At 47.7% G+C, this 26,623-nt stretch overlaps 1 protein-coding gene across 1 annotated transcript in view; it reads right to left on the reverse strand.

The window, feature by feature from the left end:
• Positions 1–26,623, reverse strand: part of LOC144797585 (hydroperoxide isomerase ALOXE3-like) — a 228,639-nt gene that overhangs the window by 126,563 nt on the left and 75,453 nt on the right. The window lies entirely within an intron of this gene.

The following is a 26,623-nucleotide window of genomic DNA, read 5'->3' on the forward strand; positions in this document are numbered from 1 at the left end:
ATACTGGAGTGATTTTAATACACTCACTACTGGTGATAGGGTTGATAACTATTCTGTTAACTCCATTAGTCCCTCACAGCGGGATTGCTGAGAGGTCATCGGAGTCCCCACCACCTTTCTCCACCACTCTGGAAACCTGCCTCCTGGCGCACTTCTGCTTGTGGAAGGAAGTTCCCTTGGACGCTGAGGATCGTTGGCGGCCAGGAACCACTCCTATTATCTTCAGCATGTCCCACACAGCAAGATTACTGAGAGGTCTTTGGATGCCACTGCCCTTTCTCCAAGTCTCTGCAAATGCACCTCCTGGTGGACTACTGGTTGGGGGATGAAATTCCTTTGGCTTCTGAGAGTCCTTGAGGGCGAACAACTCCTCCTGTTATGACCAGTAAGTCCAAAAATAGAACAACCTCTTGTCAGACCTATCTTATTTAGTTCTATCTGTAGTTTGCCACCTACACATGTCTGAGAATCCTAATCAAAGACCCAAATGAAAAAGGAGTTTCCTGAATTAGTCAATGCTGGACTGATGCCATTTTTTGTATAAATGATATAGATCGTTGTCTCAGATGTGGATTTGCGTTAATACATTTTGCACAGTATGAGTCTAAGTGTGCATGAGAGGAATGAATAGTAAGAGAGGTTGATTGAGAGAATGTTTTTTGATTTCACTTTTGTTTTCTTCCCAGTGGGGGTGATTCACGGATTGTATTTATGGAAGTGTTGTTCTACCTTAATTTTTGAAGGGTACTGTAAACAATGCTATGGTGTATATGGAAAAAAGCTAAAGAAATTTTATATGTATAAAAAAGTAAAAAACATATTTAACAAAAATACTCAACAAAAAAGAAGAGAAATAATGCTTTTTGATAAATAAAAGACAATTTCGTTGAAAGCTAATTTTGGTTCTTTTCTCACATTTCTGTGCTGTATACAGATAAACTACAGATAGAGCTATGACCAGTAACTAAATAAGATAGGACTGACAAGAGGTTGTTCTATTTTTGGTTCTTGCATGTCCCTCTCCTCTTGGACCTTAAATAAACCAGGGAGTACCTTGGCTTTACAGCAATCTCCAGTAAGTCCCACACTGTGGGATTGCTGAAAGGTCTGCGGAGGCCATGCCCCGTTATTAACGACTCTGCAAACGCATCTCCTGTTGCACTACCGTTTAGGGGATGAAGTTCCCATGGATGTTGAGGGTCGTTGAGGGTCAAGAACCACTCCTATTACCACCAGTTAGCCACATCGTTAGGAAATAGAATAAAAAAAATCTTGGAAAATCACTGAAAAACCAAAGGCAAAATTGATGTTATATTTAGAAAATAGAATTTTAAAAAACGTACTTGCTTAGATAACTTTATTTCGGTCGAACTGACTATAAAAGTACATGTAAATACATCAGTACAGGTATTGATAATACAATATATAGTCATAAAATGTTTTTAAAAAAGCATTAAACCAAGGTTATCTAGTTGCACAGTAATTTAAAAGAAAAAAAACATATATGCCACAATTTAAACTAAAAAGGATTGCCTCCTAAGCAGATAGCGAGAAACCGCAAACACAATAGAAGGTTGGGTGTCATATGTTAATATCCTACACGCTTGAGTAAAGTGCACAAAACCCAAGTTTCTACATATTGGGATCAGCCAACATTTTCTAATTACATGATAGGCAGGGCAGAAAAAGAGTACATGCGTTAAATTTTCAACTTTATAATCACATGCAGGACATGATGCAATATTAGAAGATAACCACTTGGATGAAAATGACCTAATTGGTAGTGTACCATCTCTGAGCTGAAGATATAACTTTCGGGCAAGTGGTGGCTCAATCAAGTCCATGAATTCCTCTGTTCTCGGTTCCGGTTTAACCAGGAGGAACTCAGTAGTCAGCCTACCCAATAGCGCAGAGCTCATTAATGTATCATGGTGCTGTCTATGTATCAATGAGTGGAGGTCCTTTTTTGATATCCCCATGCAGAAGGACTGTGGTGCTTCCCACAGTTCCGGAAAACCCAGCTGGTCACCAGTAGATCTAATATACTGGAGCCATGGAATCTTCTTGTTACGGAGAGCACTCCATACCTCACAGAATTCGGCCCTATAGGTGGCCAATTCAGGAGCTGACCACAGCCTCTTCCAATACATGATTGACCTTGCACTTGCAATCTCCTCGATTGAAACTATACCAAGATCAAACCTAAGGGGGATCAATGGTGTGCTCGATGGTAGCCCAACTAGATTTCTCATGAACAACTGCTCTGCCTTTTTAAGATTGGTTAACTTCTTGTGCCCCCAAAGTTCCGCCCCATACATTGCCGCAGTTCTTGCTGTCGGGAATATATCTCCAGTACTGGGGACACTGGTCTAAATGTTGACTCCCTGAACACCTTACCCAGGCCTCCCGCCAGCTGGGATAACTTGAGTGCAGACTTGTCTATATGCATATTGCCTTCAAAATGTTCCGACAAGGTGACACCCAAGTAGACAAATGTTTGGACCCTTTCAAGGGGGGTGCCATATAGAGACGGATTTGGCCGCACTCTCTTTGGGGGATTAAAGATCATAAATTTCGTTTTGTCTAAGTTGATCTCTAGTCCCCAGAGCTCGCAGAACTCCACAAAGCGGTCGAGTATCCTTTGAATGCCCGATGATGTTCGAGAAAGCAACAAGGTGTCGTCTGCGAACATCAGAGCGGGCACTCTACCAGTTATCAACTTAGGGGCATCATTGTTTTCCACGCCATTCAGATGATCTACAAGACCATTAATGTAGAGACTGAATAGCGTGGGCGCCAGGACACACCCCTGACGGACTCCTTTTTGGACAGGAAACGGACCTGTCAATTCGCCATTACTGCCACACCGGACCTGGGCAAAGTTGTTCTCATGCAACCTAGATAAGATGGCCAAAAGGTAAGAAGGTAGTCCCAAGTCGGCAAGCACCTTCCACAGTTTGGCACGTGGAACTAGATCAAACGCGGCCCGCTGGTCCACAAATACAAGGTAGAGGCTGCCACCCTCCACCTTCGCTGTCTTCCAGTATAGGACCTGCAGGCGAAATATCTGGTCTAGAGTGGAAGTTCCGGCCCTAAAGCCCGCTTGTAGGGGAGACAAGATCTCATTCTCATTAATCCAGTCAAGTATCCTATCAAGGATAACCCTCCCCATCAGTTTTTGTGAGGTGTCAATCAAACTGATGGGTCTGTAATTAGAGGGCGTTAGCGGGCAACCCTTTTTTAATATTGGGACAATTTCAGCTCCCAGCCAAGTAGGAGGCAGATCACCACCCCTCAAAATATCATTAAATAGGACCACCAAATAGGGTGCCCAAATCTTAGGCTGGGTCCTGAATAACTCTCCAGGTAGTTTGTCTAATCCAGGAGCCTTATTAGGGAGCAGTTTACATATAGCAGACTCTACCTCAGCTAAGGTGATATATTCCAATGGATCAAGAGATACCGGGACTAAAGTTGGCCACTCACTTCCATTCGTCCAATTAGTACTTGAACTTTGCTCAGATTCAGGGGCAATTACAGGCGGATTATTGGGTTCTAAAGTGCCATACAGGGCACTAAAGTGATCTTCCCAAACAGCAGGGGCAATGTTAGGAGGGGGAGTATGGGTAAGCCCACTAAGCCCAGCTGCCACAATCAGCCAGAAAGACTTTAGATCTTTGCAGCTAAGCGCAACTCCCAGCTCTACCCACATGGAGGCTTCCCTTTCCTTCTTCGCATCACAAATTACCTTTCTATATTTGATACGAAGTGCCCTAGTTGCCTCAACGTCTTTGGCTTTTAGCGCTACCATCAGTGCTGTTTTTGCATTTCGACAGGAACTATTGAACCAACGATTCGTCGTAGTCCGTAGGCGATTCATCCTTCTCAAGGGATATAAGGTATCCTTTAGCTTAGCAACCATTTTAACGTGGATGTCAGTAGCTCCTCCCAGGCCATCAAAACTCCCCATCTCTTCGATGAGCGGGACAATAGACACATAAAGATCCGCAAGTTTACTAGGGGAGGCTTCTAAGTCAGGCCACTTAATCCTTCGCCTGCAGTTTTTTACTATTAGCGGTACCATGGCACAGTTCTCTGCAGGTGTCCTGGTTGTTAGCCCAAAACTCCCTGGTTTAAGTGACAGGACTAGGGCATTATGATCGCTATCAAATCGTTCAACGACCCTAAATTCGAGTAGCCTATCCCAATGCTTGGCCTCAACAAAAATGTAATCTATAATTGAGGCCTGATTCAGACGATTAAACGTGCTATTCCCTGGCCTATCTGGCTCCCCCCTCCCATTGCATGCACGCAATGATGTAGCCAGAACTAATGATTGTAATTGTAATACGAGAGGGGTCCATACTTTTTACCAAGGGAGTCAGTGGGTCCGGGATAGCCCAGAACCTGTCTACCTCATCCTGCTCAATCAAGTTAGGGTCCAGGAGTGGTTCAAAATGGCAATTAAAATCTCCCCCCATGATCAGCACAGATGTGAAATCAATTGCCTGAATGAGGTTCAACAGACTTCCAATGGCTTCTGACTCCAGACCCCGCCTCACTGGCCTTGAATATACATTTATCAGGGCGATGTTCGGCCCTTTAAGTGGGGTCAGGAGTACACACTGGGCGTCCAAGGAGTTAGTTGGAAATTGCGTAGCCCTCACACCCAGGTGGGTCTGCCCCTCTCTCCCATATTAGCTAGGACGTCAAAAGTGGCAAATCCAGGGGCTACACTTTCTTCCAGCGCCCAAGTTTCTTGAAGCATACAGATGTCATGGGAAGCCATGAAAGTGCTCCACTCTGGAATAGGCAATTTACTTTTAAGCCCAGCCACGTTCCAGGAAAGGATTTTAATTTGGGGAACAACTGGATCCAGTTTAGTAGTTGTACAGTTATGTGGGCCCCGGGGCTTAAAGGTGTCAGAATAGCTTTTGTCCACTATCTGCGTGGGTTCACAATTCAATACACCTAAGTTAGGAGGAGAGGGGGTAATAATAAGCTGAATTGCTTGGTCTGAGGCAATAATATTAGTTGGTGAGTCCAGATTTACAGTTACCCCAAAATTTCCATTAGTAGATGACGTCTTAATTGGGACAGATGTTTGTCAATCACAATTGTCAAGGCCCGAGAAAGTATCGAATCTATTTGTCGTTTCCAATGGTGTGAAAGGTACCAAGTAGTCCATTCCCCTTGTCAGATTTCTATTGTGCCCAGATGGTGCAGTATTCCAACCAAATGGGTCTTCAACCATCGAAGGATAGGGTGCATGTGGCCTATAGCTGTTATTGTAAGGTACCCATCGCTTAACCTGGTTACCTGCTAAAACATCAGGATACCTAGGGGGCATTACTAGGGCTCTAGGGTAGAAGTAAGTCAGCTCGCGAGGAACAATACATTTATTGCCGTTTCCTAGGGGCCAGCTAAGTATGTAATCAACCGCTCGACAATCCCTAAAATTAACAACAACCAGGTCTCCCTGGATGTCTTTTACTCTGTTTCCCAACCAGGGAAGGCGCCGGACATGTACTATCTCCCCACTGATATCATAGGGAAGTGGTCTGTTTTGGCTCAACCAATGCATAACTTTGTTTTTTAACTGGAAGAACCCTTCCCTCTTGTTGTCCTCTAATATAGGGACCCCAGTTAGGACAACCACAAACGGGACAGCTTCTGGAGGTAACTCTACCTGAGGCCCCTTCTTCCTCAGTATCCTAGCTTGGCTGCCTCCTCCCCTCCCATCTCGCACATATTCTTCACAGCCACTTGCCTTTCCCGTATTGGCCTCAGTAGCGGCATTGGCCTTAGCTGACACAGATATGTTTGCTTGCTTAGGATGTTTTTCCTTCTGCTGCTTGGAGTTCAAAGGTACATTAGGGTAGGGGGCAGCTTTTGGGGCATCAAGATGGGGGGAGGGTAGTATGGCTGTAGATGGCAAAACCAACCCCAATGCATCCTTAACTGCCCTGTCCTTCTTAATAGCAGCTAGTTCCATGTCCTCAAGGCGTTTCTCTATCCTCTTCAGCCTCTCAATTATAGGTGAAACTAGGGACCTCATCAAACTTTCCATATTGTCCAGTGTCACAACAGATGATCCATCCTTTACTGGGCAACAAGGTAGAGTTGACAAAGCCAAAGGATTTGTTGCCGTTGCTGTAGAAGCCTTTGCTGTTGGCACCCTTATCATAGGACCCTTGGCAGGTGGCATATTTGCTAGTTGAACCTTAACAGCTGGCACTGTTCTTATGGCACCTTTTGTGGGTTTACCAAAATCAGAGTGACTAATCTTGGGTTTTTGAGCGTTACCACCCCTCCGTCTTCTTTTGTTTGGTGGAGGACCAATAACCTCAACAGTCAAAGGATTTTTGGGCTTATTTTTATATGGTTTGGCCACTGGGGTAGGAGTCTAACTAATCAACACAGTTTCTATGCTGGTAACGGTGTTTGAGGATATAACATTCGCAAGCATACCACTTGACATATCCAACAAGGGAGAACAATCTCGCAATAGCAGTGGGACATTATCTAGGGATAAAGGGTCCTCATTCCCAGTAGAAGTGCTTACATTAGGGGAGGTGGTATGCGGCAGCGGGTTGGCTAGAGCTCTGGATTTCATAGACTCGATCGAGCGACGCCGCTCGGCCCGGCGCTCAGCCAATATATCTTCCCTGTCCATTTCCACGGGCACCCTTGTAAAGTAGTTGTCAAGTGTTCCAATGGACAATCCCCCGGTCTTCTCAGGCATAATGAATTCGGGGCTCTGGGCCATGGTAGTCAATTAAATAATTAAGAGACTTACTTCACGAGGCTGGAAGCGTAGGAGTGTACAAAAGAGACAGGGCCCAGCCCGGCCTCCGATTGCCTACGAGGGCCTCAGACGGGCGCATGCACTTCCGCGCAGGCGCAGAGTGTTCTTGGTCGCTTCTCCGGCACCCGCCCGCCCATCCATCGGGAGCCGGGCAGAAGGAGCCCACACGAAAACAGGACAAGAAAAGAGCCTGGTGAGGTGAGGTAAGGGGGAGGGGGGAGCGTGTGTGTATGCAGTGTGTGTAAGCGACGGCGGGGGTGGGTTCTCTGTGTGCGTGTGTGTATGTGCGCTCGTGTGTGTGTCTCTGGTGAGGTAAGGGGGGAGCGTGTGTGTATGCAGTGTGTGTGTGCGCATGTGTGTGTATGCGACGGCGGGGGTGGGTTCTCTGTATGTATGGGTGCGTGCATGGGTGCTCGTGTGTGTGTGTCTCTGGGCATGCGCATGCGTGTTGGAGCTTCCAAGGCAGGAGAGGGGCACAGCGCCGTGCGCGCCCATGAGGTGCAATCTGGGCTTATCCCCGGGCACTTCCGCGCGCGTCCCGCGTTGCGGGAGGAGCTGCGTTCCTTTTGTGCGCCTCTGGACTCGTCTGCTGTGGTTGGTGGGCGTGGTCCTGCCGGGGATGCTGGGCTCTGAAGTCCCCCCCGCTCTGCGGCCGCGGTGATAAGCGGCGGCGGGGGGGAACGAGTGCCTGGAAACTCGTGGGCTCAGCGCTACGGCACTTTCCTCAAGTGAGCCGAAATTGATGTTCTCGTGTGCAAAAAGAGTTTCTATCTGCACCAAATGCACAGAAACAGAGACGCTCGTGTCGAAAAAGGGTTCCCTTACTAATTCACTGAAAAAAACCAAAGGTTACAGAGACATTATAGTTAGGCTCACATTTCATTTGTACAAAACCAGAGAAATTCAGCAGCTATTTATAACTTATGCCACCTCAATGCACAGCCTATGGCTTCACGTGTTACATCACTCACGACATGGTCAGTGATATAACTCATGACATGACAGATGACATCTGAAATGATGTACTATTCTACTTCGTAACTATAATGTTCCCGTGATCTTTGTTTTTTTTCAGTGAATACATATATTCACATAAATAAGCCTGGGCATAGTGGGGCTACCCGGAGCACCACGGAGTTGATAACAAACTCCGTGGCACTCCTCATAGCTCCGCCATGCCACCCGCCTCCCACCCACCCCATAATAACAATTGCTAAAGTTTCAAAAAATTATTTTAAAAGCACCTTTCCTTATCTGCGGCATCTTCTGCTTCCCCGGTTGGCCTCCTCCACATTTGTGGTAAAAACTGTGCATGCGCAGGCACCCGCACTTGCGCATTTCTCGTAAGAAATGTGCATGCGCAGGAGTCCGCGCATGCGCGGTTTTCACTGCGAACGAGATGAAGAGAGGAGGAGTCCAGCCGGGGACGCTGCAGACGCTGCAGATAAAGTAAGTTACTTTAAACTTATTTTTTTAAACTTTAGCAATTGGTATTATAGGGCGGGTGGGAGGTGGGGGCAGGCCAACTCCGCTCCACCGCGGAGTCTGCTTGCTTTGCATCCTACGCGTTTGCCGCTGAACGTGGAGTAAACAAACCTCTGCACACTCCGCGGGCGGAGCAGAGTTCTCCGCCCACGGTTACATATAAATACACACACACACACACACATATATATATATATATATATATATATGTATATATATATATACATATATATATATATATATATATATATATATATATTTCAATATATATATATATCACGCTCCGGTGCACCTCAAAGTGGGTCACTCCACGGGCGGGTGCCTCAATGCGGCGGTGCTCCGCAAAATAGCTTCTGCTCCCAAAATCCCTCCTCAGATGAAAAAGTAAACTAGCACTCTCGGGGTATTATCTTTCAACACAGCGGTGGATTTATTGTAACAGACGCATTTCGGAAGTGCTCCTTCGTCAGTGTACCACCACGGGCGTTGGGAGCCGCCATCTTTTTACATCATTGCAAGCATCATTGCAACAAACGAAGGACAACATTGCGTTCTTACTGCAAGAGCCATCTTTGAATATGTAATTTCACAGGTATTGCGCACGATTCACATTTATATCGTACATGTTACCATTGCCCAGCCACGCTAAAATAGCCTCGCAGTTAAACTGCCTAGGTTACCTCCCTTTCCTAGCTGATCTACTTTTTCAAAGTCGGACTGGGAATAATGTTTGTCCCTTTTCGTGGCCGTGTACCTATGTGGCAATAATTGTTACACTGGCATTGGTATAACAATGTTTTGTAGCGGCACAAGTGTCCTGTGTCATGTAATCTAGCTGTGGATCGGCTACTGACAACCAAATACTCATGGTTGCCAAAAAGTCCTTCTGTGTGTGTTGTCGCCGTGTATCAGCACTTCTCCCATACTTTAAAAGATAAGAAAACCAACAAGAAAAGAAGACAAACGTAGCGATAAGTGGATGGAGGATGGAGAGCAAGAATCAGAAAAACAAATTCATTCATAAATATCTCTCCTACCCACATGTTACTTTTACTCCTCCCCTATCCACTACCTGTCAGGCTACATACTGTTGACTTCACTTTACCTAGAGTCCTAGATGTACTGTCATTTCTTCCCCGCTGTTCAGTCCATGAGGGCTCTTTGTCTGAAGGTCAATTATGTAGCGAGACTCCAGTCTTCTTAATTTTAAAATCCTGTCACCCCCTCTACTTTGTACTGGCACGCAATCAATGCTAAAGAACTCCAACAGATCCCTGTTGCTTCTGTGTTTAATGGCAAAATGTCGTGCCACCGGATAGCTGAAATCTTTTTTCGCTATGGCACGCATATGTTCAAAGATTCTCAATTCAATTTCAAATCTTTATTTCGATCTGGTGATCATAAAAGATATACAAAATATCACATCATTAAAATTCCAAAGTATCAGTGTATCATTGGTATTAGTACATAGGTTTAAAAGGAAGTAATAAAACAGGGGTGATGGTAAGACAAGGGCAGGGGGTTTCAAGGGTCTCTTGCCATCTTAATATATCGGATTCGGGCATGCCACATTGCAGTTAGGAATTTAGCTAAGGCGAACACAGTAGGCGGTGATAAATTTGTCTTTAGAACTCTGAATGCAGGTAAAAATGTTCAAAATCCCAGGTTTTTAAGGAGGGGGACGAGCCAAAATTTCCTGCTTTTTTTATAAGCTCGACAGAAAAAAATCACATGTGCTTCATTCTCCTTAGTGTGAGCACATGCAGGGCACGTCTCTGTAGGGGACCGGGAGGACCATGCTTTGGTAAAGGACATCAGAGGAAGGGTCCCGTACCTCCATTGAAGAAATAATTTTCTTGTTAAGACAGGAGTCATGCCATCCAAGACACTTTCGAAGTTGTATGAATCTTTGATTATGATATGATAAAACGATGTGTCAAAGATCGTGCGCTGTCCAGGGCTCGGAGAAGCATTTTGTCATAATATGCTCTGGAGAGCACTTTCCTTGGGATCATGGTACTTGTGAAAGATAGAAATTCCTGTAACTCAGATCTGTAGGAGGTAAGATCTTGGCTGCTCCAGATACGACGCCAGAATGTTAATGGTTTGAAGCCTAATTCCTCCATGATAGGCCTCAGACCCAAGTCCAGTCTCAGGGGCAGGAGTGGGGTGCTTGGCGGGAGAGCGGTCAGCTGCCTTAGGAATTTATTTTCTGTGGTCAGCAAATTAGATGATAAATTGTGACCCCATATCTCTCCCCCATAGGTAACTCCCCCCCGCGCCTGGGCTTTATATATTTGAATAGCGGGGCTAAGAGGGCGGTATGTTGATTTAGTTGCAATCCTCATAATACCACCCGCCCTCTGGGCCAGATTCATGTTCGCTTTAATTTGGTGAGCCCCCCACGTGAGGTTTTGGTTTAGGGTTATCCCCAAATACTCTATTGTGTGGACCCTTTCCAAACGCACTGTGCCAAGCATAGGATTTGGCCGCTTGAAGGACGTGGGGTTTAAGATCATAAATTTCGTTTTCTTGGGGTTAATTTCGAGTCCCCTTTCTGTGCAAAATTCCAGGAAGGCGTCTAACACCCTCTGTATGCCCATCGGGGATTTGGACAGGAGCAGGGTGTCATCCGCAAACATAATTGCGGGCACCCTGCTACCGGTCAGTTTTGGAGCATCGGTGTTGGCAATCCCAGTCAGGTGCTTGATTACCCCGTTCACAAAGAGGCAGAACAAGGTTGGTGCAAGCACACAACCCTGTCTCACCCCTCTGTGAACGGGGAATCTTTCAGTTAGATTACCACTTCTCCCGCACCTGACCCGTGCAAAGTTGTTTAAATGTAATTTCATCAGGATTGCAAGAATGTCTTTCGGAATGCCTAGCTCTCCCATTACCTCCCATAGTTTGGATCTTGGCACTAGATCGAAGGCGGCACGTAGGTCCACGAAGACCGTGTACAAGGTGCCGCCCTTGATCAGCGCAGTCCTCCAGTACATAAGATTTAGTCTGAATATTTGGTCAATTGTGGAGACCCCCCTCCTGAAACCTGCCTGGTATGGGCTGAGTGTCTGTTTCCTCCAACCAGTTCTGCAACCGGTCCAATATCAGCCTACCGAAAAGCTTCTGCGAAACATCGATGAGGCTTATTGGGCGGTAGTTGGCTGGGAGCAGAGGGGATCCCTTTTTGAATATTGGGACCACCTCTGCGCCCAGCCAAGTGTCGGGGACCTCCATACCCTTGAGAACCGCATTAAATATCAGCAGGAGATAGGAAGCCCATATCCCTGGCTCCTGCTTGTAGAGATCTCCTGGCACCCCGTCAAGCCCTGGGGCTTTCCCTCCTGCCAACCCTGCAATTGCAGCGCAAACTTCTTTTTCCGTGAAGGGTTCACCCTCTTGGTTGCTCGGAATAGTACAATGGGGGTTACCTTCCGACAAGTCCACCGTTGCATATAAAGATTGATAGTGCTCTTGCCATGTACTCGGGGCAATGTTGGGTTCGATTGCCGAGGGGAGATCTTTTGACCCGGTATTGACTAGCCGCCAAAATTTACGAGAGTCTTTCGTGGCTAGTGCACCAGAGAGTTCCTCCCAGTGTTTTTGGTCCCATTCGGCCTTAGCATTTGCCAACAATGTCAGTTCATTCAGTTCATTATGTCTTTATTTCGAAGTAAAATTCATAAAAGACAGCATTCAATACATAAAAATATGTTAAAAAAACTACAGACATCTCATATGATATATAAAAAGTTGTAACCATACAATATGTGCTTCATGTCATAACAGTTACTTAGGCTTCATGTTGTAACAGTTGATTGATAGGAATTCAGTTTCTTAATACGGATCAACCACGCCCAACCCAGGAATTTAGCCACACAGATCACAAAGAGTTCGGATCTAATATTACGAAACTTCAGCAGAGCTTCAAGATATCCCCTACAATCCAAGCTTCTACATAAAGGTTTCAACCATTTCAGTCGTGGGGCTCGATAAGCTGGGCAGGCGAAAAACAAATGGCCAATACTTTCTACATGATCCGGACACCAGGGACATTTGTTACTTACATTCTTTGCCCACTTTGTAGTAAAAGAATTAATGGGGAGTGTGCCTACACGAAACTGATGATACAGTTTCCGATCCTGTGTTTTGCATATCAGGTCCCAATAGGGCTCAAGGGAGGGTGTCAATTTGTGTATTAAAAAAAGCCCCGTTAGATTCGTGTCTGAGGAATGGATAACCACAGTAGATTTTATCAAGGCCCAGAATAGATCTCTGAAGTCTTGTTTTGAGGGGAATCTGGAACACCCGGGATTTAGCCACAGCTCAGGAAGGCCCATTGCATACAAAACATGTTTGACTTCCCTGAGCCAGGGGATTCTGTGGGCGCCCCACAAAGATTTAACCTCATTCAACTCACGGGCAAAGAGGCTAAGCTCTGGAGTCGTCCATAACCGTCGCCACAGTGCCACTAAACGAAACTGTGCCATCTGATCTAAAGGTCTGCATCCTAGGTCTAATAACAAGGGTTTAATGGGAGTGGATTGGGGTAGCCCCACCAAGTTCCTCAGAAACCTATTCTGGGCTGTAGTCAAAACTGACAAATCCTTGTAGCCCCATAGGTCTGCTCCGTAGAGGGTCGCTGCATTAACCTTGGCCTCATATATCTTTAATGCTGGAGTAATACGTTTGGTCAAGGATTTCTTCTGTTCAAGCAGTAGGCAACCCGTGAGGCGAACAAATTTTAGATTTAGTGCCTCCAGCTGGGGTTTCCAGCTGAGTTGGTAATAAAGGGTCACACCCAAATACGTCATAACCTTGACCTGATCAATTGGAACACCATTTAGACTAACAGAGCTTTTGACTGGGGTTTTATTACTAAAGACCATGAATTTAGTTTTGTCTACGTTGATCTGCAAGTCATTTTTCTTACAGAACTCTGCAAACCTGTTCAGGGCTGCCTGCAACCCGCTCCGAGTTTTAGAAAGGAGCAGGGTGTCGTCGGCAAAGATTAGCATTGGATACTTTGACCCGGCCAGAGAAGGTGCATCAGTCTGCGTGTTGGTGAAATATTCGACAACCTGGTTTATGAAGAGGAGAAACAGGGTAGGAGCCAACACGCAACCCTGGCGCACCCCTCGTTGGACCGGGAAGCTGTTGGTCACCTGACCCTGCTTGCCCCACCTCACTCGGGCGAAATTATCCTCATGCAATCTCATGACTAATTCCAGGAGATCGACAGGAAAGCCCATGCGTCTTAATGCATCCCAAAGTTTCACCCTTGGAACTAGATCAAAAGCCGACTTAAGATCTACAAATGCGGCATAGATAACCCCTCCACCCAAGAAGACCACCTTCCAATAAAGCATGGTGAGTCTGAACACCTGGTCTATAGTACTGGTACCCAATCTAAACCCAGCCTGCATGGGGGAAAGTATATTATTCTGTTCTATCCATCCCTGGATTCTTACAAGAACCATTCTTGATACTATTTTTTTAAGTGAGTCGATCAAGCTTATGGGGCGATAGTTGTTTGGCAATGATCGATCCCCTTTTTTATATATTGGCAAGATCTCAGCCCCTTTCCAGGATTGTGGAATCCTTGTTCCTGCTGAGATAACATTTGCCAATAGGGTGATATATGGGACCCATAGATCGAGGTTCGATTTAAAAAGATCTGCAGGGATGGCATCTAGGCCCGGGGCTTTTCCTGACTGGACGGAACCGAGAGCATGCGCCGTGTCTAGGGCGGAAAAAATAAGTGGGGCCCCGGGGTTAGTGGGCTGGACCCCCAGTACAGGCTTGATTACCAGTTTAGACTCGGCGCTCGTATCTTTAAATTGGGGGTGTAAAGAATTCCACCCAGTCAAGAGCAGAGACGTGGTTAACCGGTATTTGAGAGTCCGGATCCCTACCCCACCTAATAATCTCCCAAAATTTCACTTGGTTTGATGACTTGCACGCCATAAGTAGATCAGCCCAATAAGAGTCATCCCAGTCCCTCTTGGCTATCCAAAGAGCCTGCTTATAGAGCTGTCTAGTTATGTTATGTTATGTTAAATTGGCTCTTCTATAGCGCACGGCTACTCCTAGGAGTGTCCCGGCGCTTTGGCGAAGAGAGAGACAAGGAAAAGTTTACAGCATAACATTGCTCCAGGAAAGGACAGGATTTACCGGGAAAAAAGCCAGGTCTTTAGCTCCTTTCTGAAGGCTAACAAGTTGGTAGCCAATCTTAAAGATCGAGGGAGATCGTTCCAGCAACGCGGTGCAAGGTACCGAAAGGAGCGACCTCCGATTCGAGTACGCCTGATGGAAGGGACCACAGCTTTGGCCTCATAAGCAGACCTAGGCGTTCTTCTAGGGACATAGAAGGCGATCCGCTTACAAAGATAGTTTGGGCCAATTCGGTGAAGCGCCTTGAAAGCCAGAGTGAGAATCTTGAAAGTGACTCTCTTGGCGATCGGAAGCCAGTGGAGTTGTTCAAGAAGCTCCGAAGCCCGCGCCCTTCGCGGGAGTCCAAAGATGGCTCTAGCAGCCGAATTCTGCACCACCTGCAAGCGGGCCATCAAATATTTAGGGAGGCCCAGATACAGAGCGTTCACGTAGTCAAGACGTGACCCTATCAGGGCCTGCACAGTGATTTTTTTGTGCTGGAGGGACAGTAAAGGGAGGAACTTCCTTAGCATTTTAAGGATGCCAAAACATTTCCCTGTCAGCCCGATGATCTGGGGTCTGAGGGAGAGGTCGACATCACACAGGAAGCCAAGATTTTTCGCCTTTACTGATGCAGTGTTGGGTGGAGACATGTCGCCAGGCCACCATGACTTCCAGCCCGGATCGGGCGGGCAGCCAAAGAAAAGCAACTCAGACTTGTCCGAGTTGCACTTCAAACTGTGACCCTGAAACCACTTAAAAACGGCTTTGAGGCATTCCTGAATCCGCCCGCTGTCGAAATTTTCCCCCCTGCCACATGAAAAAAGAAGCTGGGTATCATCCGCGTAGGATATGATCTGGGCACCAAAAGACTCCGCCACCGCCGCAAGAGGGGCCATATAGATATTAAAAAGGGTGGGGCTCAGGATGGAACCCTGAGGAACCCCCACATCAAGCGGCGGCATTTCGGCGGAGAACGGAGGTGCCCAGACCACTTGCCGGCGGTTGGTCAGAAAGGACTTAAACCAGTTCCACACCGCCCCACGAAAGCCTATCTCCCAGAGTCTTGCAAGGAGACCTGCATGGGGCACGGTGTCGAACGCCACCGACAAGTCCAGCATGACCAAGATGGCTTTTCCCCCTCCATCCAATATCTCACGAATGGCATCAGTGATTTCAAGAAGAGCCGTTTCCGTGCTAAAATTAGCACGGAAGCCCGACTGCGAGTCGTGCAGGATGTTATTGCTCTCTATAAAGGTGGAAATAGAGAGGTGCACGTGCTTCTCAATCACTTTAGCCAGCGAGGGGAGGAGGGAGATTGGTCTGTAGTTTACATGTGCAAGAAGGTCTAAAGATGGTTTCTTCAACAGCGGGAGGATAAGGGCGTGCTTCCATGCATTTGGTACCTCTCCAGAGATCAGGGAGGCATTAAGCAAGGGATTAAGCAGAGTATTAACTGCCGATGCAATTTTCCCCAAACACTTGACAGGGCAGGGATCAAGCGGCGAGCCCGATTTAAGCCGAGAGAGCAGATTTAAAGAAGAAGCATGAGAGATAGAAGGGAAGTCCCAAAGCAGCAGGCCAGCATCCTGGCCAGCTGAAAACAAAGATGCTGGAAGGTCGGCCCCAGGGGAAAGCCCCGATGCCGAAAAAGAGCCTTGGATGGGTTTGATTTTATTGGTGACAAATTCACCAAGTTGCCTGATCCAGGCTGCGGTGTGAGCATGTTTAGGTGTGCAGGATACAGGTGACACAAATTCCCGAACAACTTTAAAGATTTCCTTGCTCACACATTCAGCAGCATCAATTCTGTGCTCTAAATACACCTTTTTTGCCTCAAAGATGTGCTTATGATAGAGACAAATAAGCTCCTTGTATTTGCTCTTGTCTTCCAAGTCATATCTCCGTCTCCAGTCCCTTTCTGCCCTCTTGCAGTCTTGGCGCATCCTGGCCAAGAGTGGAGTAAACCAGGGGGCCGATACCTGTCTACCCGCAACGTTACTAGGCTTCCCGGGGGCCAACTCCTCCAGTCTGGTAGAAAGCCATTTCTGAAACAATTCCAGATCCTGTTCCAGATGGCCTGTGAGCTGACAGGGGTACCGACCCAGAGCATCTGCTAGCATGTCCGCAGTGACTCGATAAAAAGGTCGGGACACTCTTGTTGCGTCTCTCACTCCTCTCGCGCCAGACGTGACTGCAGCCAAGATGCAAAATTTGATCAGATAGTGGTCGGTCCATAAGACTGGCATAGGAGGAGATGCCTCTATAATCCTAGTAGAAAAAATCTGATCCAACACATGGCCTTTGTCATGAGTAGCATTGACAACATAGGGAGTCATCCCAAATGGACACACGATGTCAGAGAGATTGATGGTGTCGGGGTCTGAAGGCTTATCCATGTGTAGATTGAAATCTCCCAGAAGGATGCAGTGCTCCGATCTAAGACACGGCACTGCGAGAGCGGTCTGAAGATCATCAAAAAAGGTGCCCAGCGAGCCAGGAGCCCTATAGATGATAATCCCTGAGCAGGTTTGGCGGGGAGACAGTTTAAGAATGAACCCCAAGGCCTCACTGCCAGCAATGTTTTCCACTGCAAAAATTGTGCAGGGGATACTGTTGTCCACTATTATTGCCACTCCACCACCTCTGCCGTTATCTCTATCCCTCCTAACGATGGTATAATTTGGGGGGATAGCAGCGGCAATATCGGGGGCGGAGCATTCGCTCAACCACGTCTCAATGAGAAACAGACACGAGATTTTAGAGTCGGTAAGCAAATTCCAGATGTCTGTGGAATGCTTGCTGAGTGATCTGGTATTAAGCAGACAACAGGGGTACTGGAGGGAATTATGTCCAGGAGCACACTCTTCCTTAGGGAACAACTTCCATTCACAGGCTGAGCAGCCCTTCCTGAGCAAGCGACCGCCCGGGAAAACATAGTGACAAGAGGGAGCAGAGCGCCTAAGCGCAAATAACTCACTAGCAGAGTAGCATACCATAACAGCGTTACCACACAAAATGACGAACACTAAGTTTAAAAAGCCTACCACGCCGCCTCGCCGTCCTCCGAGACGCTGACGAGCGCAGACGGGCAGGACTCTGGCACGACTCAGGCACAGAGAAGGCACGCCCGCTGCGCGTCACCGCTGCGCGCCATGAGGCGAGCTTTAAGTAGGCAGCTAACCCAGTCCACGAGCGTAAGGACGCTCTAAGATGGCGCCCACAGTTCCTCACCACTCAAAGATGGCGCTCCCCGCCCTCTGCCTCCCCGGAACCGGACCCGCTCAACAGCGGTGGGTTTACAAAGAATTAAAGTGCGGGTGAGTGGCCAGAAACCCTGAAGTTAAAACCAGGGGAAAGGGAAAAAGAAATGAAAATAAATAAAAAACTGGAGGTTTAAAAATGCAAAGTAGCGCTGAGAGAGCGCGCGTGGGCTACAGCAAAGCGCTGCTGCAGTCCTTGACCTTAGGTCCAAATCGCCAGGCTGACACAGAGACGGCTCCGCCTTAAGTAGGCAGCTCCCCCAGTCCACGAGCGTAAGGACGCTCTAAGATGGCGCCCACAGTTCCTCACCACTCAAAGATGGCGCTCCCCGCCCTCTGCCTCCCCGGAACCGGACCCGCTCAACAGCGGTGGGTTTACAAAGAATTAAAGCATTCTAGCATTCTTGATGTCATGGGAAAGCCTCGATTTAACAGCTGCTATTAATTTGCTGTGGGCTTCCCTACAGCTCTTATTATACCATCTTTTGTGGGCTTTGACTACCTTATTTTTTGACGGCTTGGTGAGCAGGCTTTTAAGTTCCGTAAAGCACTTCTCATGGAGATTGATAATTAGGGAGTCGGCCTCACTGAGGGGGGATAAGTCTATCATCTTACCCCTTGTTTCTAAGACCAGCTCCTCTATTTCATGAGTGAGCTCTGGGTCACCCAAGACCCTGGGCCATTTGACCCGTCTTCTGTTGTTACACAATATTATGTCGGACGTTGGGCAAGTTGTTACCATAGGACCGATGCACAGTCCGGGGACCTTAAGACCCAGGGAGAGGGGATTGTGGTCACTCTCTGGTCTAGGCTCTACCTCCATATCTATTACATGTGACCAGAATTCTATTTTGACCAGTATATAATCGATACGACTCTCACTGGTCCCATTATCAAAAGTTGGTTTTCCGGACTTATCAGACAGAGTACGGCCGTTCACTGCCCGAAGCCCCCACTCCAAACAAAATCCCAACCAGTGGAGGGCCGCCTCAGTTCCCCTAACACCCTTGCTTATGGTTAACGGGGGGATATTCCAAGCAGTATCTTCATCAATTCCCACATCTTCGGCCAAACTAAGGATGGGTTCGTAAGAACAATTCAGGTCGCCTGCTACTAGAGTAAAACGGTCACTACTGTACTTCTTCAAGAGGCTATCTAGATCGTTCAGGACCGGTTGCTTACGACCACCCTGACAGCCTCGGGTGTAGATGTTAATTAAGAGAATATCCGTATTGTTACCCTTTCTCAGGCTGATACATAGAAGATCAGCATTTTCAGCCAAGATTTCCTTAGCTTGGAGTCCCAGGGTGTTTCTGATCCACATCACAAGACCGCCAGAGGCCCTACCCTTAGGGCCCTGTATAGCGGGCTTATAATAATTTAGGTAGCCTACTCTAAATAGAGGACCAATTGCCCAGGTTTCCTGAAAAACGACGATATCATACATGTCGATAAAATCGGCCCAATCATCGTTATCCAGGCGACCCCTTAGCCCTGCAACATTCCAGGACGCCACCCTGATTGTTCCTGCTGAACTACCAGCTGTAATAGTCTCCGATAAGCCCAAGTCAACCACCCTGTTCTCAGTAGCTCTAATAACGTGACCAGGGACTGGGCTTGGGCCGTCGGAGAAAGCAGAACTGTCTACTCGAGCTACTAAGGGGGTAGGGGGGGAAGTCACCTGAATGGGATTAGGTTCGATGGTATGCACAGAAGCATCAATCCCCCCAAGTCAATCGACCTCATCCAGACAACCAAACATATTAGAAGTCGGAGCCCTTCCCACCAGGTGTTTTGACCTAGCCAGCCATCCCTTCGTCCATTTCGTCTGATGTTTTGGACAATTGACCAGTTCCCCTCAATGTCCACATTCTGCCGCGGGGGGTAAAAAAATGTAAGGGGTCTGACAACAATAGTTGAATTGTCTCTTTGTGTATTCCAGGAACAGAGATGTTGGGCTGTGTGGGGAACCGCAAAGGAGACTACTATACAGTCACCAGCAATAGACTTACGTGTGGAACCTACCCATGGTACCCTACGTACCATTAGTATCTTGCTTCTTAGATGGTTTGGGAGCTGTCTATTTGCATTAAGCCAGTGAATGACCTTGTTTTTTAGCGACCAATGAGTCTCTTGAGTTTGTAGATCCGGGGCAGGCACGCCAGCTAATACAATGACATAAGGCCTAGCTTCTGGTGGTAGATCGATAAAACCCCCACGAAAATTCGGGCGGCTAGGTTGTTGGGGAGGTATACACGTGTTCGCTGGCTGATAAGGCTGTTGGGGAACAGCTTGAGTCCTCTGATTGGATGGGACTATGCCTTGCGGGGGGCGGGCGGATGGGGCTGCAGTTCGTGGGATGGTGGCTATGGGATTACAAACTTTTGTCCGAGGTTTGGGTATGGGTTTAGGTTTCGGGGAGGGCAGGGCCGGGGGTTCTAGCACAGGGGCCTGTGGGGTGCAAACATCGCCCTTGGTAATCTTGTCTTCGATTTGTTTTAGACTAAGACTAGCTAGAGTGACTATAGTCTTGTCCATTTCTAATAAGCTGTTTTCAATACGAGAAAGTCTAAGTTCCAATGGAGTTAAGAGCTGTTTTAAGGTAACCCAGACAATTTTAAGAAAATCTTCATCACCCCCCCGATCCTTCCCAGGATTGCTCAACCTACCCTCAGTAGACCTCTCAGCGATGTTAGCATGGGGATCCCCCGTTGTTAGGTCTAACACAGCGCTGGTTAAGCCAGAACCATATTCCTCTCCCAGTAAACAGGTATTAACTTCAGGGACCTCTTTGCCTACCCCATTTAAGACCAGAGGTCGACGATTATTAAAAAATTGCGACCTCGCAATTTTGGCCTTTTTACGTGCATAGACTGATCTAGCAAGGCATTTCGTTTTGTATGTGGCATCTTTTTGTTTTATACTTGCTGCCTGCTTTGGCTGCTCAAATTTGTTGGTAAAGGCCATGCCTGACCCAGGGACATAAGGCACCAACACTTGAGTGGGCTTTGGTGGTGACAATGGTGGAATAAGAGGGGGCTCAGGTGATGGTATAGATGGGACATAATGAATATCCGCCTGTGTTAACAATGATCGAGGGCCAGACAGGCGCTCCGGGGTTAGGGCAGAGGCAATTTCCCCATAGGATGATTTTTTTGAGGATACTAGGTTCTGGGAAAGTCTTCGCGCTGCTTCTAGTTCCAAGGACACTCTATGTTGCATTTTGCTGATTACCTCATCAATGGCCATATTGGTCTTGGTAAGGAAATCATCAAGAGTCCCACTGGGCTTGTTCGTCCCCCTTGCAGTTTTGCTCCGACTACCCCGTGTGCACATGATAATTGGGAAGGATGAACAAAATAACAGACAAACAATAAGGCAACAAAAAATAAAAAAAAACAAGGGGGGTGGCCCAGGTCAGGCCTCTCAGACCTCGAACGGCCTCAAACGGCCCGCTCTTAGCCCGGTCTTCGCCCCGGGCGCTCCCGCGCGCTACCGCGCAGCGGTGTCTCCAGACTGTGATATAGAGCTAAAGCAGGGGGCGTGACCGGCAGGGAGAGCGGCCGCAGGTGTGACACGCAGGGACTCCTGGTCAATTGAGTCCCTGCTAAGCTGCTCGCAGCCCTGCCGGTTGAAGAGACACACCAGTGTTCAGCTCCCCTCGTTAAATGCCCCACGAAGTCAGAGGACGCAGTGCTCTGTCTCACAGATCCAGCGGCGGCAAACACAACAGGCGAAATGAGCCTTCACGCAGTTCTCCCGGTCAATCCTCCAGGCAAAGGTTCCAGCAGACCACAGCAACCAGGCAGCTTTAATCAAAGCAGGGGGAGTGACCGGCAGGGAGAGCGGCCGCAGGTGTGACACGCAGGGACTCCTGGTCAATTGAGTCCCTGCTAAGCTGCTCGCAGCCCTGCCGGTTGAAGAGACACACCAGTGTTCAGCTCCTCTCGTTAAATGCCCCACGAAGTCAGAGGACGCAGCGGGACCCGCGCAGCGGGTCCGGCAAGGCGTTGGTGCAGTGCTCTGTCCCACAGATCCAGCGGCAGCAAACACAACAGGCGAAATGAGCCTTCACGCAGTTCTCCCGGTCAATGCTCCAGGCAAAGGTTCCCAACAATGTCTTATAAGCCCGTCTTCTGGCTTTTATCACCTCCCGGGGTCTACGCGCCTTTATTGCGAGTAGAAGTTCTTGTTTTGAGTCCCGGCATGTAGCATTATACCAGGACTTTTTATATGTCCTGCTAGTTCTACCTGCTCCATTAGCAAATAGATCTAACTCCAGGGTATTTATCAAATCTTCGTGGATTCGCCATAGCTGCTCTCTGTTTTCCCCATTATCTAGTTCCTTTGCAAGGGCGAATGCCTTTTCCAGCACTGGGGTAATTCTGGCATAGAGCCTAGGTAGTTTGTCGCCACTTGTGGCCAATTTTCCCCAACCTAACTCTCCTCCTATTATTCTCCAGAAGTAACCCTGTCACTGCATTTTCTTAATCCAGTCCCATGTCGTCGATGCCTGGCATGGCATATTCGAATTCAAGGGCGTTATGGTCACTGTCCTCTCTATTCAGAACCCTGAAGTCGATAATTCGTGACCAACATGATAGTTGGACCAGGACATAGTCTAGTCTGGATTCACTTCCTATTTTATTGAAAGTGCATTTGCTTGGGTTGTCTGATTTGGTGCGGCCGTTACAAGCCCTTAGACCATGGTTAAGGGTGAGTGCGGTTATCTGTAGTGCAAGGGGGGTCCAAGCTCTTGGTGGGGGTGCCACCGTGGCAGGTATCAGCCATCTTGAATCCTCCTCTAGGGAGGGTCCATCAAGAAGGCCAGGAAGTGGCTCATAGTGCGAGTTCAGGTCCCCCGCAACCACGTAGGGGCAGTCCCTTGGGATTTCGCTCAGGAAAACCGAGAGTTCATCGATGGTATTTGATTCGCGTAATATAACAGCGGGTCTCGAATAAACGTATATTATCATCAGTTTTGCTAAATTTGCCCATTCTAGCAGGACAGGTAAAATATCTTCAGAGTCGACAGTTAAGCACCTGGCCTGACAGCCTAGATGGGAGGCAACCAAAGTTGCCAACCCACCTGAAGGTCGTCCCCTTCCCCCCCATTTGGCGTGTTTGGAGAACCCTGCGAACCCTGGGCATGTGAACTCCTCTCTTGCCCAGGTTTCCTGGAAGAGGCAGATGCTTTTTGAGCTGATGAAAGACAGCCACTCCGGGCAATCCATTTTATTACCAAGCCCAGCTAGATTCCATGAAATCATGTTGAATGTTGGAAGTCTTGGGGGTATTGCCTCAGGTGGTAGATTTGTAGATTTGATTTTGCGGAGATTATTTTGCATGTTATCTACAGGTTTAGGATCGCTTTGTGTTTTGTCAGAGGGATTAACATTATCTTTGGGGTTTACAGATGTGTTTTAGGATGGAAGTACCAGTACCTGAGTTTGTGTTGGTAAAACGGTTTCATTTGCAGTGGCCATGGGTTGTGGAGTCTTATTTCGGTTGGGTTTGTGTTGTGTATGGTGGGGAATGGCTGGGCCAGTTTTCTTCATTGTATTAGTAGAGTCAGCGCTCTTTTTGGGCTTTTGGTCTAACCCCCCTTTGGCTCCCTTAGTTTCTATTTTAAGACTGTCTGCCAGTTGGACTGTAGATTTTTCAATGTTGACCAACCTGGCTTCGATCTTTATCAGCTGGGCTTCGAGGGGGCTTAAGAATGACCTAAACAATGTACCTATATCTGCTAGTGTAATGTCCTCGCTTGAGGATTCCATAGAGATGTTAATGGAATTAGGTGATGTGTCCGTCAGAGCAATAACAATAGGTGGGGCATCTGCACTAATCTTGGATGAATGGCCGGAGATGTTCGCAGCAGAACTATCCGCGACCTTTTGGGGGTTGGGCTTAGATGTTTTTGGCTTGCATCCTCCTTTGGTTTGCCCCCCTTTCTTCATTTTTGGAATTGCCCCTTCCTTTACTCCCCTTGAGCGATCGGAGGTGTTCTCGCTGATAGTGACTATGGCCGAATCCTGGCTAGAGATCGGGAGTGGGTTAGGTGGATTAGGTGGTATTTGGCCTGTTGGTAGAGTCATTAGGCTCATATCCTCAAGGTCGTTTAAGGCCTCCATGGTAAGGTCTGGGTTAATAACTGACTGATTTAGCCCTGAACCCTCATGCATGGAAGTGTGAAGTTCTGGCCTTCCTTCAGGTGCTTTAGCCAGAGCCAGTGGGCCCATTGATGATCTCCTTACCCAATCGATTTCTTGGGAGATACGTCTTTCAAGTACAGTGATCTTGTCTATCAAGAGTGATCCTGCTTTGACGAAATAATTATTGATGGTACCTTTGGCAGTTCCAGCCACAGCCTGTGCGGATTTGCTCCTTGTTTCCCTGGTACTCATCTCTGGGTCTGTATGGTCAAGGGGTGTAACAAGTGGGATGGTGTAATGGTCCCGACCAAGGGGGTGGCCCGGTCCCGGTCTCTCCGGTCCTCGAACGGCCTCAAACGGCCCGCCCTTTGCCCGGGCTTAGCCCGGCGCCGCCCGCGCGCGTCCCGCGATGCGCGTGACTTACACTGTACTTAAAGTTCTTGGCTGGGCGGGACACCCGGGAGGGAGGCGGGGTCTAGAGGGAAGAGTCTCCAGGTGCGGCAGATGGACAAGCCGCTAGAGTTCCTGGGACTCGCAGTCCCGCTGTTCCTGCCGCCGTCCACACGATCTCCTTCAGCTCCCTCGGGGACACGGACAAACAGCTCTCCAAGGACAGTAATGCGCCAAAGCAACTACGAGCGGCTCCCGCGGAGCGGGGGCTGCGAGTCGCGGTTTTGAAGACCCGGGAGGGAGACGGGGTTTAGAGGGAAGAGTCTCCAGGTGCGGCAGATGGACAACCCGCTAGAGTTCCTGGGACTCGCAGTCCCGCAGTTCTTGCCGCCGCCCACACGATCTCCTTCAGCTCCCTAGGGGACACGGACAAACAGCTCTCCAAGGACAGTAATGCGCCAAAGCAACTACGAGCGGCTCCCGCTGAGCGGGGGCCGCAAGTCGCGGTTTTGAAGACCCAGGAGGGAGGCGGGGTCTAGAGGGAAGAGTCTCCAGGTGCGGCAGATGGACAAGCCGCTAGAGTTCCTGGGACTTGCAGTCCCGCTGTTCCTGCCGCCGCCCACAAGATCTCCTTCAGCTCCCTCGGGGACACGGACAAACAGCTCTCCAAGGACAGTAATGCGCCAAAGCAACTACGAGCGGCACCAAGATTCTAACCTTCACACAATGAATGGTACTGCCTACATACCTTAGCCCGCAAGGGCACTTCAGGCAATAGACAGCGTGTGTCGTTTGGCAAGTCATGAACTTTTCAATGCGTTTCCCTGACTTTAGGCCCTTGATTTCATATGTCAGTACTCTTTTACTGTGGGCACATGCTATACATCTTCCACAGGGGAAGAAGCCCCGCATTTTATGTAGGGTGCCTTGTCTCGGTGTAACGGGTTCCAGATGACTGCTCACTAAGCAGTCCCTCAGTGAGCGTGCTTTTCTGAAGGGTATTTGTAGCCAATTTGGAATATCAATTGTAGTGTACATCTGACACTACTGAGTCAAGGAATTACCTATCTTGGGTGTTATTTTATTTTCCTTGAACTGGATGCATGCTTAATAATTTTATCGGCTATTTGCCTGCTCGTGCGCAATTGCAATTAACGTGGATTTAGCACTTGAATTCACTGACACGTCGGATGCGAGTTAGACGCATGCGTACTTAGCTTGACCATGTATTTCATGGGACCATGCAGTCCACTGTACATGATGAGGTTCTCTGAGGTTTAACAGCTTCTCTATAACAACATTAGAGACATGAATATATGTTGTGACCTATTAGAGTGCTGTTTCCAATGACACTTTTCCCACATATCAGGAATGGAGTTGATATTTATTTCAATATTTGATTGATTATATGATTTGACCTTACAGCATTTATGTAATATTTAGGACGATTGTCCAATTCACTGTTTTTCACTTGTCTTATAATTACTTTAACTTGCATTTGACTCCCACGCATCTCTCACAATAAAAATAAACTATAGGAAAACCGTATTTAAAACAATCTGTTTCAGAATTATTTAACATCATCAGCGCATTCTCCCTGGGCCAACACCCACGTTGCCCATGTCTTAAAACATCTCTGGAGGGTTGCAGGTTGCAGGCGGAGGTGTTTGTGTAGGCCTTTGGTGACTCTGCTGGTAATTGGATGAGGCAGTGCATTGAGCAAGCTGAAGAGTACTGGATGTTTTAGTTTAATTCTATCTGCAGCTCTTCCCCACCCATAAATGGGTTGGAGAACCTTTAACATTCATAACTAATGTTTGTTAGTGTGGTGATGCATACACCAGCACCAAAACTCATTAATGTAACACCAGATGCGTGGTGCTTGGTAGGTATATTAAGCCACTTATTTTTAAAATATTGCATCAGTACTGACAGCTTTCCTTTAAAACATTTTATTAGACAGGCCGCAACAGGGACCATGATCAGAATGGGTCACAAAACAAATCCGACACCAAATAAAAAGTTGCCTTGTTTTGCAAATCAGAAAATAGAGTGCATATATGTTTTGTAAGGTATGGGTATTCATTTGTGTTTTCTGCCTGCAATATTTAATTAGAGATAAACAGCAAAAACTGGCCCACCAGACCATAATAACAGACCCACAAACAGTCCCCCAAAAAATCACACATCACACACACTGACCTCTCAGATCAGCCTTTTGGGCACTGCCATATTTCCCTAAATGATATTCTGACCCTGACAGGGGTCTTTGCCTCTTGCGGGCCTCACCCTTATATGTAAGCATGTATGTATATATCTATGTAGAGGTTCTTAATATAGCACAAAGTTCCCTGAGTAGACAGCTTAACACT

This window comes from Lissotriton helveticus, chromosome 12 (assembly GCF_964261635.1).
Source record: "Lissotriton helveticus chromosome 12, aLisHel1.1, whole genome shotgun sequence".
Lineage (NCBI taxonomy): Eukaryota > Metazoa > Chordata > Amphibia > Caudata > Salamandridae > Lissotriton > Lissotriton helveticus.